This window comes from Bidens hawaiensis, unplaced genomic scaffold, assembly GCF_021521415.1.
Source record: "Bidens hawaiensis isolate Kalapana, Puna unplaced genomic scaffold, B.hawaiensis_p1.1 tig00001685_1, whole genome shotgun sequence".
NCBI lineage: Eukaryota > Viridiplantae > Streptophyta > Magnoliopsida > Asterales > Asteraceae > Bidens > Bidens hawaiensis.
Window position 1 is genome coordinate 2,583,370 of NW_027491095.1, and position 14,390 is coordinate 2,597,759.

The 14,390-nt window shown below is 35.7% G+C and overlaps 1 pseudogene across 1 annotated transcript; it reads left to right on the forward strand.

Annotated features, from left to right (window-relative positions):
* The first annotated feature begins 4,462 nt into the window (after positions 1-4,462).
* LOC143592240 (cysteine-rich receptor-like protein kinase 2) lies at positions 4,463-9,441 on the forward strand (annotated as a pseudogene). The gene is made up of 8 exons (XR_013145880.1): positions 4,463-4,901; positions 6,813-7,216; positions 7,295-7,420; positions 7,497-7,606; positions 8,114-8,324; positions 8,412-8,643; positions 8,720-8,873; positions 9,181-9,441. The product of XR_013145880.1 is annotated as a cysteine-rich receptor-like protein kinase 2 (transcript).
* The last annotated feature ends 4,949 nt before the right edge of the window (positions 9,442-14,390 follow it).

A 14,390-nucleotide genomic window follows, 5' to 3' on the forward strand; every position in this document is an offset into this window, starting at 1 on the left:
TGAAATGAGTCAGATTTGGGAATGACCCTTTTCTCAAGGTTTATTATTATTATGAATAGGTTAATCGAATATAATATAACTTAAACTAAAAGGAACAAGGGGTTTTAGATATATCGGAGTTTTTTTTTCTTCCAGTACAGATTAATAAATTATCAATCCTAAATACTCTTAAAAATATTTAGGGCTGGAAACAGAACGAACTGAACCGAACAAGACCATGTTTGTGTTCGTTCGTTAAGCTTTTGTTGGATAAATAAACGTTTTACGAACACTCCACCGAACGAAAATTCGTGTCTGTGTCCGTCCATTACGGAATTGAGTTTGTCCGTGTCCGTTCATTAATAATGTTAACGGACGCTAACAGACAAACGAACACTAAGAGACCCTAATGGACAAACAAACACATGGATACTAATGCACAAATGAATACTAAGAGACATTAATGAACAATATACATAAGCGACTTTACTGAACAAACAAACATAAATGATTACGTACTATTCAAAAAGTATAATCATAAATCCCCACATGTTCACCCACAAATACGGAGTTACACCATATGATATCCAAAAAACTTAACCCTTAACATAGTAATCGAAACATGATCATATAATATATGAGGCCAAGATAACCGGGTATTATGGTAGGAAAACAAATAAATAAAACATATTAATTATAAAATATTATACATTACTGTATGTTCACGAACAGTATTGGACGAACACGACCTTTGTCTGTGTTCGTCCGTTAAACTTACCGAACTAATTTTTTTTCTTTCATGTCCAGTTCGTCTATTAAACGAACGAACATAAATGAACTTCTCGTCGAATGGACTCCCGGTCTTCCAGTTTGTTTACAGTTAAATACTCTTAAACATGATTAACCGTATATTTGATTTTTGGGTTTATGGTTTTGTCCAACTTCATGGTTCAAAGTTGTAATAGACAAGGTTTTTTTCTTCCTTTATTATACTTTTGTTAATATTGTGATAAACGACTACCCAAAGGCAAAAATCGGGGACCCTCCACAATTGGATTAATTACCGGTTACATCTTACTTTGTGTATATGAAAGAGGTAATAGACTACCCATTAAAGCACAAGAGAAATAAAGATGAAGGCAAGGTGCTATAAGCTTTTTCAGTGATGACTGGATCATATGAAAAACAGGTAACGACATCAGATTTAACAACCATTCCTTCTCAATGGCTAAATTGGTGCATGAAATAAAGGCTGCCACATTCTTATGGGTTAATCATAAGAGTAAAAAATCGGGACTTAAATGAGAGAAATTGTATAGATTCAACTTTATCAATTTTTCGTTATAGGTTGTGTCATTTGTTAGTTTGGTTTCGTAATAGGTTGTGTCATTTGTTAGTTTGATTAGATGAAGTTTTTCCTTCTTTTGTAATTTAGGGTTTTTTGTGAGTTTTCTTTCGTTTTTGTTTTATAATATTGGCAAATTAAAAAAATAAAGATTAAAGAACACATTTGGGTCATAAATCAATACCGTTCACAAAGTCCATTTAGACTGGAAACCTTAAACCACACGGCCAATCCGTTCTATACATTAATTATTCAAACAAAATACACCAAATGGCATGCCAATTTTTACTTCAATATACATTTCTTTGAAAACAGATCGGCTCCAAGCTCAACTTTGACTTTTTATCATAGTTGACATTTTGACCGTTAGTTTTTTAATGATAAACTTCTTTTCAGTTGACTTTTTGTCGGTTCCCTCTTGCCATCGCTTTTTATATATTTTCAAAAGAGATCTCTTTTCAAAACCACATCAGCCCCAAATCTTTTACTTCATATCTATATTTGTAAGGCAAATTCTAAAGGTACACCATCTACATCTATTAAGTAGGCATATTTGCACATCATTCAGCATACGTTTCGTATGCTCAGCATACGTTGCGTATGTTGTAATACTTTTTCAGATATCATACGATTCGTATGTAATGTTATACGGTTCATATGGCTTTTGTATAAACAATACGAATAATATGAAAAACATACGATTCATATGAACAACTTTTAAGTAAAATTAATAAACGCTTCGTATGTAATGTTATACGGTTCATATGGCTTTTGTATAAACAATACGAATAATATGAAAAAGCATACGATTCATATGAACAACTTTTAAGTAAAATTAATAAACGCTTCATATAAAAAGGATATATTTCGTATAGCTTAAATACGAATAATCTAAAATGTATACCGTTCGTATTTGAATGTGTAACAAAATAAGTTTTACTTGTAACCATCTAAAACAAAGGCGTAAACATTTAAGAAACACCTTGTTCTTGTCGCCATCAACATTTGTCTTAGACGTTTGGGTAATTATCACGTAACCATTGTTAACTCTGGTGTTATACGCCCATTGCTTCAACTCATCGAAACACATAAACACCTAAAATAAGATTCATTTTTGTTAATAACAGGATAACGTAATACAAACATGAATAGAAAACCTGTACCTGTTCGGTTTTGAAAAAATGACCAGATTCCACAAAAACGGTGGCGAAAGATTCATCGGATTCCACAAAACTTTCTTCAAAATTATGCATTTCATCAACGAAATTTATCAATGTGGTTGGAAAAATAAATTTAGGTTGGTAATATTTTTAACAACATTTGGAAGGGATGAAGGGGGAGAAAGAAGTGAATAAATATACACACACTTCATTGTTAGATGTATATCGTTCAAAGAAGTAAGTGGGTAAAAAACCCTATGAGATCACACAATTTATAGGGTTGAGAGATTCCTTTTATTCCTAATATTCGTCTTACAGTCTTACAATATGGTCAAAGAATCAATGAGGCCTAAATATATGTGAGAGATTGATGGATTAAATACGTTTCACGCTTCTTGCAAAAGTAATTGTACAATTTTAAAGATTATTCGTCATACGTTTCGTATTATTTCCTATACAGTTCGTATAGATTACTTCTCATGAGTTTTCAAACACCTACATGCATACGATTTGTATTCTTTCATACACGGTTCATATGTTTATGTTAGATTACATGCTTCGTATGAAATCTTATACGTCTCGTCTTCCATATAATACGAATTGTATACAAAAGCATATGACTCGTATAGTTTCTGAAGCATATGACTCGTATGGTTTTCCATATGACTCGTATGGCTTCCTTGATTTGACTAACTTAAGTTATTATTCTATACGTTGCGTATGCCAACATACGTTGCGTATGAGACCTATGATCAGATGGGGGAATGATGTGTAAATAAGCTAAGTGGTGTATCTCTAGCAAACCCCATTTGTAACAACACATATCATTAGGGTGGTGATAGCCTTGGAGTGCCTCTCTCACTCTAAACCTCTTTCACCATTTTTCTCATTCATATCAACGCCACATCATTTTATCTCAATATAATTTTTAACCGTGAGATATTAATGTTTCATTCCAATCCATCTTTCACTGATTTAAATAATTAAAATTATAGAAAATTAAAAACTAAATTAACATTATTTTTATTAAACCTTAAAAATTCATTAAAATGAAATGAAAATTACACAATTCATAAAAATGCCACAAAACATAAATTTAAATTACTAAATTCATAGAAAATATTAAACTAATCCTTCACATAAGATTTGTCGGTGTTGGAGTCATGATGTTGAATCACAACTGGAACCGTAAACACGGGATGATCTTTTAGAACATCCCATGCGACAATGTGTTAAAACTATTGTCCGTAACTTGGTTTCAATGCTAAATGCTTCTACTTCGGCGTGCTTGACATTGCGGTTACATAGAATGGTTTGAATTTCATAACGTTGGCTTTTAAACCCTTCCACTTTGGCAGTGCGGCTAATAGTTCAGTTTTAATATGTTGTTCGCTTATACAGCTCATGTTATTTAAAGACAAATTGCATCATTAATTTTGTTGCATTATGTTTATTCAAAGTTTAAAAACTAATATGAATGTGTTAACCCAACTTTCGAGACTCCTTGAGTTTTGGGTGTTTCAGTACACTAAGTTATGGTGTCAAGTATGGTCATGGAGGAAACAAAGTTTTGAACAAGTTTAGCAACAGTACCATCAAGGAGGAAACATAACATTTTGGAAAAACCCCAATTGAGTTCGGTTTCAAACTTAAAATCACAAGATCAAACTTAACTATCACCCTCATATCATTGACCCAGATGACTCATGACATTTATTTTATCTTTTAATACTTATATATCTATTGTATGATGTCAACAATGATATTTGATGTTGTATAAATCTATTATAAAAATATATTGATATTCATGCGCAGCCAATGGAGATGATTTGTCAACAGCTGTAATGACGGTTGGTGGGCCTTGGCTGAGGCTCCACATTGCCGCGCAAGAATACATGCATTTAGTTGACATTTTATTTTCCAATAAATGCTTATGAAACGAGTAACGTTATATAACTTATATTACATAAGTTATATAACCATTAGACATTCTCATTAATTCATTATTGAACCAAAGACAAAAGAGGAGCCATGACTGAGTGGTGGTTCCTAAGGTGGCAGATGGTGGTGGTTGCCACCGTGTTCGTGGTCTTTTTCACAGTTCCGGCGAGTTCACAGCCCCAAACAAACGTGCTAATCCAGTCATGCAGTGCGGTCAACGCCACAAACCTCCTAAATTTCTTCAGCAATCTTAATGATACTTTTAGAGCCATCCGAACACAATTATCCAACAATAATACCTACTTTGCAACCTCAAATATGGCAAGTAATTCGGATCCTGTTTATGTAATGGCTCAGTGTAGGAAGTATATGTCGACAAGCGACTGCCTTGGTTGTTTTGATGTCGCAGCTAGTTCCATACGTAGTTGTGCGGCTTTCAACGGTGCCCGAACAGTACTTGACGGCTGTTCGCTAAGGTTAACACTTGTCCACTTTGTTACTTTATATGATTTCATGCAACTCTTTATTAAAAATGAGTTTAAGTATGTGTTCAACAAATTTCTTTTACTTCACGGAATATTTGAATGTATAAAAGACTTTGTTTTTATCACTGGGGCCATCAACCCGAGGACTCCTATATACAAGTAAAAACTCACTGTTTTCACTTGTTAAACCGTTAAATCACCACTAAATCGAAAATTGGAAGTATTGAGCTGGGTTGTGCATGTGAACCTGATTTATTAACCAACACTACTACCTTTCTTATGTGACACCGGACATATGCAATCCAAATGTCGAAAACCTACATACATGCAAGCAATTTACATTAATTAGTTGTTTTAGGGGTGTTTATAAACCACCTAATTAAAACCATTAATATCCAAATTTTTTGACGGTTTACGGTTTAAAACATGAAACCAATTGTGTAACCAAACATGATTTAACATTTACTACTTATTTTATCTTTATTTTATAAATTGAAATTATACATTTACATCATATTCATATAAAGTTACGCAAACACACACGTTACATGGCTCACATAATTTATTTGACCTTAAAAAATATAGAAAGCTATATCATTTTAATACTTTTTAATATTTGGAATCTCTATTCAGATCTCAGATTTGATCCTGTAGTAGACTTGTATCTAGTTTTTTATTCATTAAATAAATACTCCAATAATATTATCCGGTTTTAACTGGAAAAGTCAAACGTAATCATGTACGATATGATCTTGGTCTTTAAAATACGATTTGGTTCTCTGTTTTCAGGGCCGCACCCCGACATATATACAATTTTATTAAATGATATCTTCTAGACTTCTATGTCTATAATAGAAATTGCTTTTTTTTTCTTCCTTTTCTTTTAAAATAACAACTTTTGCAAACTTTACTCCTAAATTTTATATCATCTTATAATCAGGACTTCACTTAAAAAGTTGAATGTAGTGTTTAGTACATAAAGAAAGACTCCCTCAGTCCCAAACACACAACTAACATTAATAAACAATATTGATAGACCAAATTTTCAAAGGTATTATTGTTATTTGGTAAGCAAAGAAAACAATAATTTAATATTCTACCTTAAACTTTGTGTAAGACATTTTGATCGGGACGGAGAGAATATTAGACATGGACCATTTTGAAGAAACAAAAAAATATCATGTTTGATTGTTCATTGGAATTGAATCACCTATTACACAAGTAATCTCATTTCATATAAACACATCAAAAACCATACATCTACACTCATTGTTTTTTTCTTCCACTCTACTCTATCGACACCACCACCACCTGGTCACCACTTGACCATCACAATTACTGCCACCACCAACATCGCCGCCGCCATCCCGATTGTAACCAAGGATGAAGAAAAGAACGAAAATATTATTGATTGTGATTAGGTCTAGAATATTGGCTCTAATGCCATAAAAGTGCTTATGCGGTCCAAATATTTCATTGATTATAACTGAAAACCTATAGCTCGTTATATAGGGGAGGAAATACAAATAGATAAATTACAAATAATAAGATATGTTTCAAATAACTTCAAAACATATCTTTCATATCAAACATAACTCTTAATATAAATACTGCATAATTGTATGTCCTCTAATATAAACTGCATATTCTAATTCAGGTGCAAAATGGTCTTTTCCATAATATAGTTTTCCAATATCAACAATATAGTAGCTATATTTTCAGTGTTTTGGCTTTGCTATTCAAAAGGGGGTAGCGGCGCAGCTTGTTGTCCGTTTGCCTGTCACTTTATTGTAAACGTTTTCTAGAAATGGAAGTTATTAATTAACAATATTATCATAACAAAAATATATATATACACAATAGAACTTTATATGAGAGTAACACTTATGCTGCTTTCTGAAGGTATGAGAGTAGTTCCTTCACCGATCAAACAACATTGCCAGGAGAAAATAAAGTCTTATGTGGCAATAGTACTTCATCACAACAGAGCGTTTTCGAAACGGCTGTGGATGGATTATTGTCCAATCTTTCTATAGCAACTCCAAAAATAAGTGGTTTCTATGCTGCGGCCATATCACCGGTTGTTGGTACCAATACAAGTGCTTATGCTATAGCGCAATGTGTCGAGACAGTAGCACCCGACAGCTGCAAAAGTTGCTTGCAAGATACATATGCCAGCTTAAGAAGTTGTGCCACTGATGCTACTGATGGGAGTGCTGTTAATTTGGGGTGTTTTATGAGATACTCCACTAATGCATTTTTCAGAAACAATGAAACAACCGACATCACCCCATTTCTACGGGACGGTGAGCTAATTTTCTTTTCGAACTATGATATCTAAAAGGTGCATAATTAAATCAAGGTCACTTATCATATTTTTGCAGGAAGTTCATCAAGCAATAAGGTAGCAATTGTTGAAGGCGTGGTTGGAGGTTTAGGTGGTCTGTTGATCTTCTTGCTAATAGGTGTACTTTGGTGGTATGTTCGATCGAAAAGAATACCGCCAGGAGGTATGCATTATCATTTGCTAGTTAAATGAGTTAAACTAGATCACTCAAATAGATTAACTGATTTCGTTTCCGTCAGGTGAGTTGCAAGGCTCAAAGGGTTACAACTACAGTGATCTCAAGAAAGCCACAAACGATTTTGGGGACGAAAATAAGCTTGGAGAAGGAGGGTATGGAGATGTGTACAAGGTACTCGTTAACACAATTAACCTTACATTATATTTTTCTCTATGTCAAACACAGAACCAGTTAATGAAAATTGATAATATATCCAAATTAATCCTCAAGCCATCCATCTTTTCCCATTTTTCATGTCAATATTGGTCTCTCCATGATACGACCGCTTTGAGATGATATGTCGATCTCCCAAAGAACCCAGAGAAGAAAATGAGACGATAACTTTACTAGAATTTTTATTCACATCCCATTTTACAACCCAACAAGCCTTTTATTAGGATAAATATACATGCTCTAATAGTCTAATGGTTAATACCTAATACACATGATCCAACAAGAAACACATGATTCAACAATAAACATAATAATTTATGGACATACATATAAAAAGGCTTCCTGTTTGTAAAATATCCCTGAGTGTACACTTTTCTTATAAAAATACAGATAATTCTAGGAATTTATGAAACTACTTTGAAGTAGAAGGTCTTATAACTACAAGTTTTTGTAATGATTTAATAGGCAATTCTTGAAGACAAGAGAATTGTGGCTGTGAAAAAGCTTAAAGTTGGATATGCTGGAGCAAAAATAGGATTCGAAAATGAAATCTTACTTATAAGTCAAATTCGTCATCGAAATCTTCTTGGTCTCCTTGGATGGTGTAGTGACGAATCCAATCTACTTCTTGTCCTAGAATATATGCCAAATGGAAGTCTTGACAGGTTTCTATGGGGTATGTTTTTTTTAAAGAATTTGATGCGGATTCACAAGAAAATCTTTATTTCCTAACATTCGAAATGCTTAATTATATTCATTATAGGTGAAAGAAGGGGCACCCTAAACTGGAAAAGACGATATGACATTATCTTAGGGATAGCTAGGGGTCTCGCTCATCTACACAAGGAAGTCCATGTTAGAATTGTGCATAGAGATATAAAATCAAGCAACATTCTTCTTGATAATGATTTCCAACCAAAAATAGCAGATTTTGGATTAGCAAGGTTTCAGCCTGAGGATAAAAGTCATGTTATCACCAAGTTTGCTGGGACACTGTAAGTTTTATTTACAAGATATGTAACTATAATTCCTCATATTGTATCCAATCACATTCTTGTATTACAATACCAGGGGCTACACTGCGCCAGAATATGTACGATACGGCGTTTTATCAGATAAGGTTGACACTTTCAGTTTTGGCATCGTGGCCCTTGAAATCATTAGTGGCCGAATGTGTACTCACCAGAACTTTGATGGACCGTCAACCGATTATCTCCTCGAACATGTGAGATACAAGTTTATATCCTTTCCTTTTTCTATTTTCATCATCAATTAAGAAATAGTAACAAGAAGAAAATAAGAGTACCCACACACATATGTGTATATATATACGAATTAAGGATAAGATAAAACCCCTAAGATGCTATAAAATTTTGCGGAAACCAGTTATAAGCAAAAAAAAAAGTTTTTTTTTAAATGTGATTATGAGAACAATGCGTAAGTCGAACATTGCGTTAAATATTAAAGCTAATTTTCGTAAATTTTATAGAATAATTTTGAGCTCTTAAGTGTTTTGCTATAATTGGTGATAGGCATGGAAGTTGTACGAAAATCAAAAGGCCATGATGCTAATTGATGAGACAATGAATATCAATCCAGACGAAGTAAAACATGTGGTGAAGATCATTGAGATTGCTTTGTTGTGCACTCAATCACCCGTTTCAAAACGACCAACCATGTCTGAAGTTGTGTTGATGCTTCCAAATGATCTATCATTGGGGGAAAGACAACTAACAAGGCCTAATTACATTGATCAAAATCGAAGGATTCAAATATGATCTTCGGCATCCTAATGCCCAATAGACTTATGATGTTCATGTTATTCTGTTGTTTAAAGCGAAGAAAGGATTGAACTGGTTTCTTGCATCCAAATCTCTCCTCTTCGTTCCTTCCTTCCTTCCTGTAAACAATTAGTTGTCTTCAAAGACTTTTTGAAAAAGAAAACAATTAAAAATTACTGAAAATAGTAGTTTGAAAGAAAGAATAAATGTTTAGAAACGCCACCTTAGTCTGATGTGGATGTGTGACTGATTAGGACAAGTAGAGTGGGGGCGACAAGTTGGGAATTATTTGGCGATAAGGAGCAAATACAACAAGATATACATCTAGGATAAAGATCAAATACAAATAAAAAATTTATGCTAAACATACGTACTGAACAATCTCCTTTCTTCTCTAATAACACTAATCACCACCAACCCATCTCCATCTTCTTCATCATCCACCACCAAACCACCAGACTCCGATCACTCCACCGCAAACCCCCGCCACCCCTCCTTCAACCAAGGCTCCACTGCTTCCCCGCTGGCACCATGCGTTGATCTGTATCTACAACAACGACAAAAAATTCTGGCGAGACTTTAACTCCGGCAGCGGCATCGCCGTCGTTTTCCGCCGCAACATACTCTCTCTAGTTGGCGGCGGCGGCGGACCACCACTAGAGCCGATGAATCATTCCGATCAGAAGTTAAATCCGTACGTCTTCGGCAATTCTAAAATAATTACTCTTGTTAAAATAATTAAACTATATAGCTTACAAATAGAGTAATAAAATCTATTTGTAAACTATATAATGTAATTAAATTTAACTATAAGCATGATTTTCACTTATTAACAAAAATGCCACTGCCTCCAATTTTGTTTTAGTATGCACGCTTCACACGTGTTTTCTATTTGTATGTTAACTCTACCCTACGTATCTATAACACATGAGATGTTAAAATGAAACTTAATAAAAATATATTTTTGTAATGACGGTGGAGATTCAGTACTTGAGAACTGAGATACCATTAAGAATGGTGTTATAGTATCCAGAGAGAGATTATGATAAAATTCTCCAAATATCTTCTTCAAAAGTACGTCAACATTTTTGTCAACGTTTCACATGGGGAATAATGACTCGTGCTTTGATGAGGCTTAGTGGCCGTCGGCTCCACCATGTCGTCCAGAAACTTTATAAGCGCAATATGAAACAAGTGGAGAACAGGTGGTTAGTCAGTCTGCTAGTGGGGGTGCTCATAAGCACGGCTGAGCGAGTGACAATATCACGGCCTACTGATAGAAATAGGGCTCTAATGAAATGTTATTGTCATGGGTGCCTACCTCCACCTGCTAGCAGCATGCTCGAGTATTTCTCGACCAACGTTAACATCACCCTCTCTAGCCTCCGTCGGCAGTTAACTACCAGTGGCTACGCCGTGGCACGGGCTTTGCTCAATGCTGCGCCAGTGTGGGGCCTTGCTCAGTGCAGGGGATATCTTTCGATTGCAGATTGTCTGGATTGTTTCGACTATGCTGTCAATCAGCTAAAAGTATGTGAGCTTAATGGCGATCGCGGCCTTGCTATTTACACTGAATGCGATGTGAGGTACATATTTTTCACATATCAAATGACTGATTTAGTTTGGCTGCTACTTTTGCTAGAATTCCATCATTACAATTCAAATTTAGTAATTCAGAATATTACCACATATAATAGGAGAGTAGGACACACCGACAACACTGTTATTTTAAAAATAGTTTGGTAGAGTTTGGCTGGTCAATTTAATGGAATCAACACCTACATTCAATCTCATTCTCTCTAAATACATCAAAAATCCAAAATCAATCATTTGCACCACTCTTATATATATATTTTTTCTACATTCTCTCGTCGTCGTCGTACTCAGTATATCCCACCAATAGCAAAACTATGGTAGGTGTTGGTGCATGATGTCAGTAGTTCAGTGTCGAGTGTCTGTAATCGTGTTAGTTAGATTTGAGTTTTGTATGTAAGCGAAGTTGCTAACAAGTTCGCTTATATGGGCGAACTTGTTAGACAAGCGAAGTTAGGGACAACTTCGCCTGAACATGCCAGGCGAAGTTGTCGTGTCTATATAAGCAATTTTGTATACGGCTTATTCATAGATAGAGAGTTTATTCGTGTATTCGAGTCAGAGAGTTTGTATTCAGTGATCATAGTATCACGTGTTTACGGTTGGAATACAACGTGTGTTTGGTTATCGTATCGTGTGTTAGCTCGTATTGTTTTCTATACTCGTAACGTCTTACGTAGGGATTCCGCACCTACGTAGAACGCGATATCTCGTGTAGATCCGGCTGGGAACCTACAATTGGTATCAGAGCTTTTGCTCGATTGTGTGGTTCGGGATTATCACGCGGGTGTAAAAATCGTTCCGTTCGACTATTCGCGGGACGAGTTTTCTGAGTTTTTGTGCTATACTCACCTCCTACAATCATAAACAACCCATAACACCTTCACAAACCTCGAAAAACCCAGAAATCTAATCTGCAGAAAGTTCGTGTTCATCAGGCGAAGTTGCCGTCACTGTTAGTAGGGTTTCGGCGAAGATATAAGGTTAAGCGAAGTTATCCACAACTTCGCCTACCTCTTCAAGTTCGCTTACCTCAAGCGAAGTTACCCACAACTTCGCCTACCTCCCAAGTTCGCTCAACTTAAGCGAAGTTATTCTCAAGTTCGCCAATCCGGCGAATTTAAGAAAGTGAGCGAAGTTACAAATTCACGTGAAGTTAAGTTTTAAGCGAAGTTATCCACAACTTCGCCTACAGTGCTGTTTGAAAATAAAATTTTTGATTTTCGGATTTCTTTGAGTTTTGTGAAAGATGTCTTCGATAAACATTACTGAACTGGTAAAGATGGAAGTAGAAGCTGGTTCGGCTACAAAGGCACCTAAGATGCTTAAGAAAACTGATTATGTAGCGTGGAAAGATCGTTTTGAACAATATGTCAAGTATCAAGATGCTAAGATGTGGGTGTGCATACAAGATGGTTACATTCCACCTACTGCTGAGTATGAGGGTCGTGATCAGATCAAGAAATACAAAGAGATGGAAGAAGAAGAGAAGAAAATGTATGAGGCAGAAAGCAAAGCTCATGCAGCAATTACAATGGCTCTTCCACAAGAGATACTTCACACCTTCCGAAAGTATAAAACTGCTAGAGAGCTTTGGGAAGCACTTGAGAACCTGTTTGAGGGCAATGTGGGAATTCGTGCCTCGAAAATTAAACTTCTAAAAACCCAATTGTCGGTCTTCAAGTATCTGAAGAATGAATCACTTGATGATATCATCACTAGATATTATCATCTGATGACTGAACTCAGCAACTATTCAATTGTTACAAGGAAGATGAGATTGTTGAAAAGCTTCTTGATGCTCTCCCACCGAAATGGGAGATGTATACTGTGTTGATGAGAGAAGACAAAGACTTTGTTGACTATGACCTGGAGACAGCAGTTAACAAGCTAAGAACGTTTGAACTGAACATGGTACGAAAGGAGACACCTACCGATCAGGTTCAAGATCCGGGTATGTATGGTGCAAAGGTTAACTCAGGATCAAGTTCGAAAACTGAATCATCTGCTTATTACTCTAAGGGAGAGTCAGGCGCTAACTCAACACACGAAGGTCATGTATCTCTCAACATGAACGGTGATGTGTGCTTTGTAGCTGGAGGATCAAATGCTTCTCAACCTCAAGCGACCAAGAGTAGTTTTTCCCCAAGTGTGTCAAACAACAACTACTCGAAGATGCCCATGAGTGTTAAATCTGCTGAACAGCAGTTTGCTCTCTATGCATCTTTTATTGCTTCGTATGAGAACTACATTCAGGGTAAGATTGTTGATCCTGCAATTTTGGATGAAGACTATGATCAGATCGATGCTGATGATCTGGAGGAGATGGATCTGCAGTGGCAGATGGCTATGATTGTCAGAAGAGTTAAGAGGTTCATGAAGAAGACTGGCAGGAAGTTTGTCGGAGAGAGGCCAGGGTTTGATAAGTCGAAGGTACGCTGTTACAACTGTCAGCAGAATGGCCACTTTGCAAAAGAGTGCAAAAATGAACGTGTAGAACGCAGTCAAAACAGATCTACACAGCAGAGTGGTAGTGGTAATGACTATAGAGCCATGATTTCCAGACAGAACGAGGAGTACAACTGGAATCTGCATGTTGAAGAAGTATTTGAACAGGCCAATTTGGCAAAAATCGAAACTGCAGATAGTGAGAAGGGAACTGGTGAAAATGAAGCTTACATGGCAGATGTGGCAGACCAGCTCTCCGAGGTAAGTACCGAACTCCCTTGTACTAAGTGTGAACATCTGTCTGAACAACTGACAACTATAACTGATCAGTTTGTTAGTTTGGATGCGCAATTTAAAACTTTAAAAGAAGATCATCATTTCACTAAAGCTAGAGAAAATAGTTACAAAGTAAAAATTAAAGCTAGTGAGAAGGATATTAAAAGTCTTAAAGCAAAGCTTGCTGAAAAAATTCAAGTGATTGATCTTAGCTATGAGGTTCTAGAAGAGAAAACCAAACTAATAGCTGAAAGGGAAAAATAGATAGCTGATCACCAGGTAAAAGTGGTGGAACTTAACAGGAAACTTGAGCAATTCAGAAATTCCTCCGCTATACTTGATCACCTCGTTAGTGATCAAGGTTCCCCAAAAAGGGGAGGAATTGGTTATCATGAAGTTCCACCACCTTTCAATCATAATTACACTTATGACCCTAGTAATCAGAAATCTGTCGATGTTGACTATGGTCAGACAGTTCCGGTTCAAGTTACTATTAAAGAACCAGAAGTTAGTAAGCCTGTTGCAAGTGTTAAGATTTCTGCTCCGAGTCCAGTCTCATCTAACTCAGACAAGTCCTCTGAGTCGAGTGAGACAAAACAAGAGGAAGTGTTACCAAAAAGTGGAGAGAAAAATAAAACACCTGA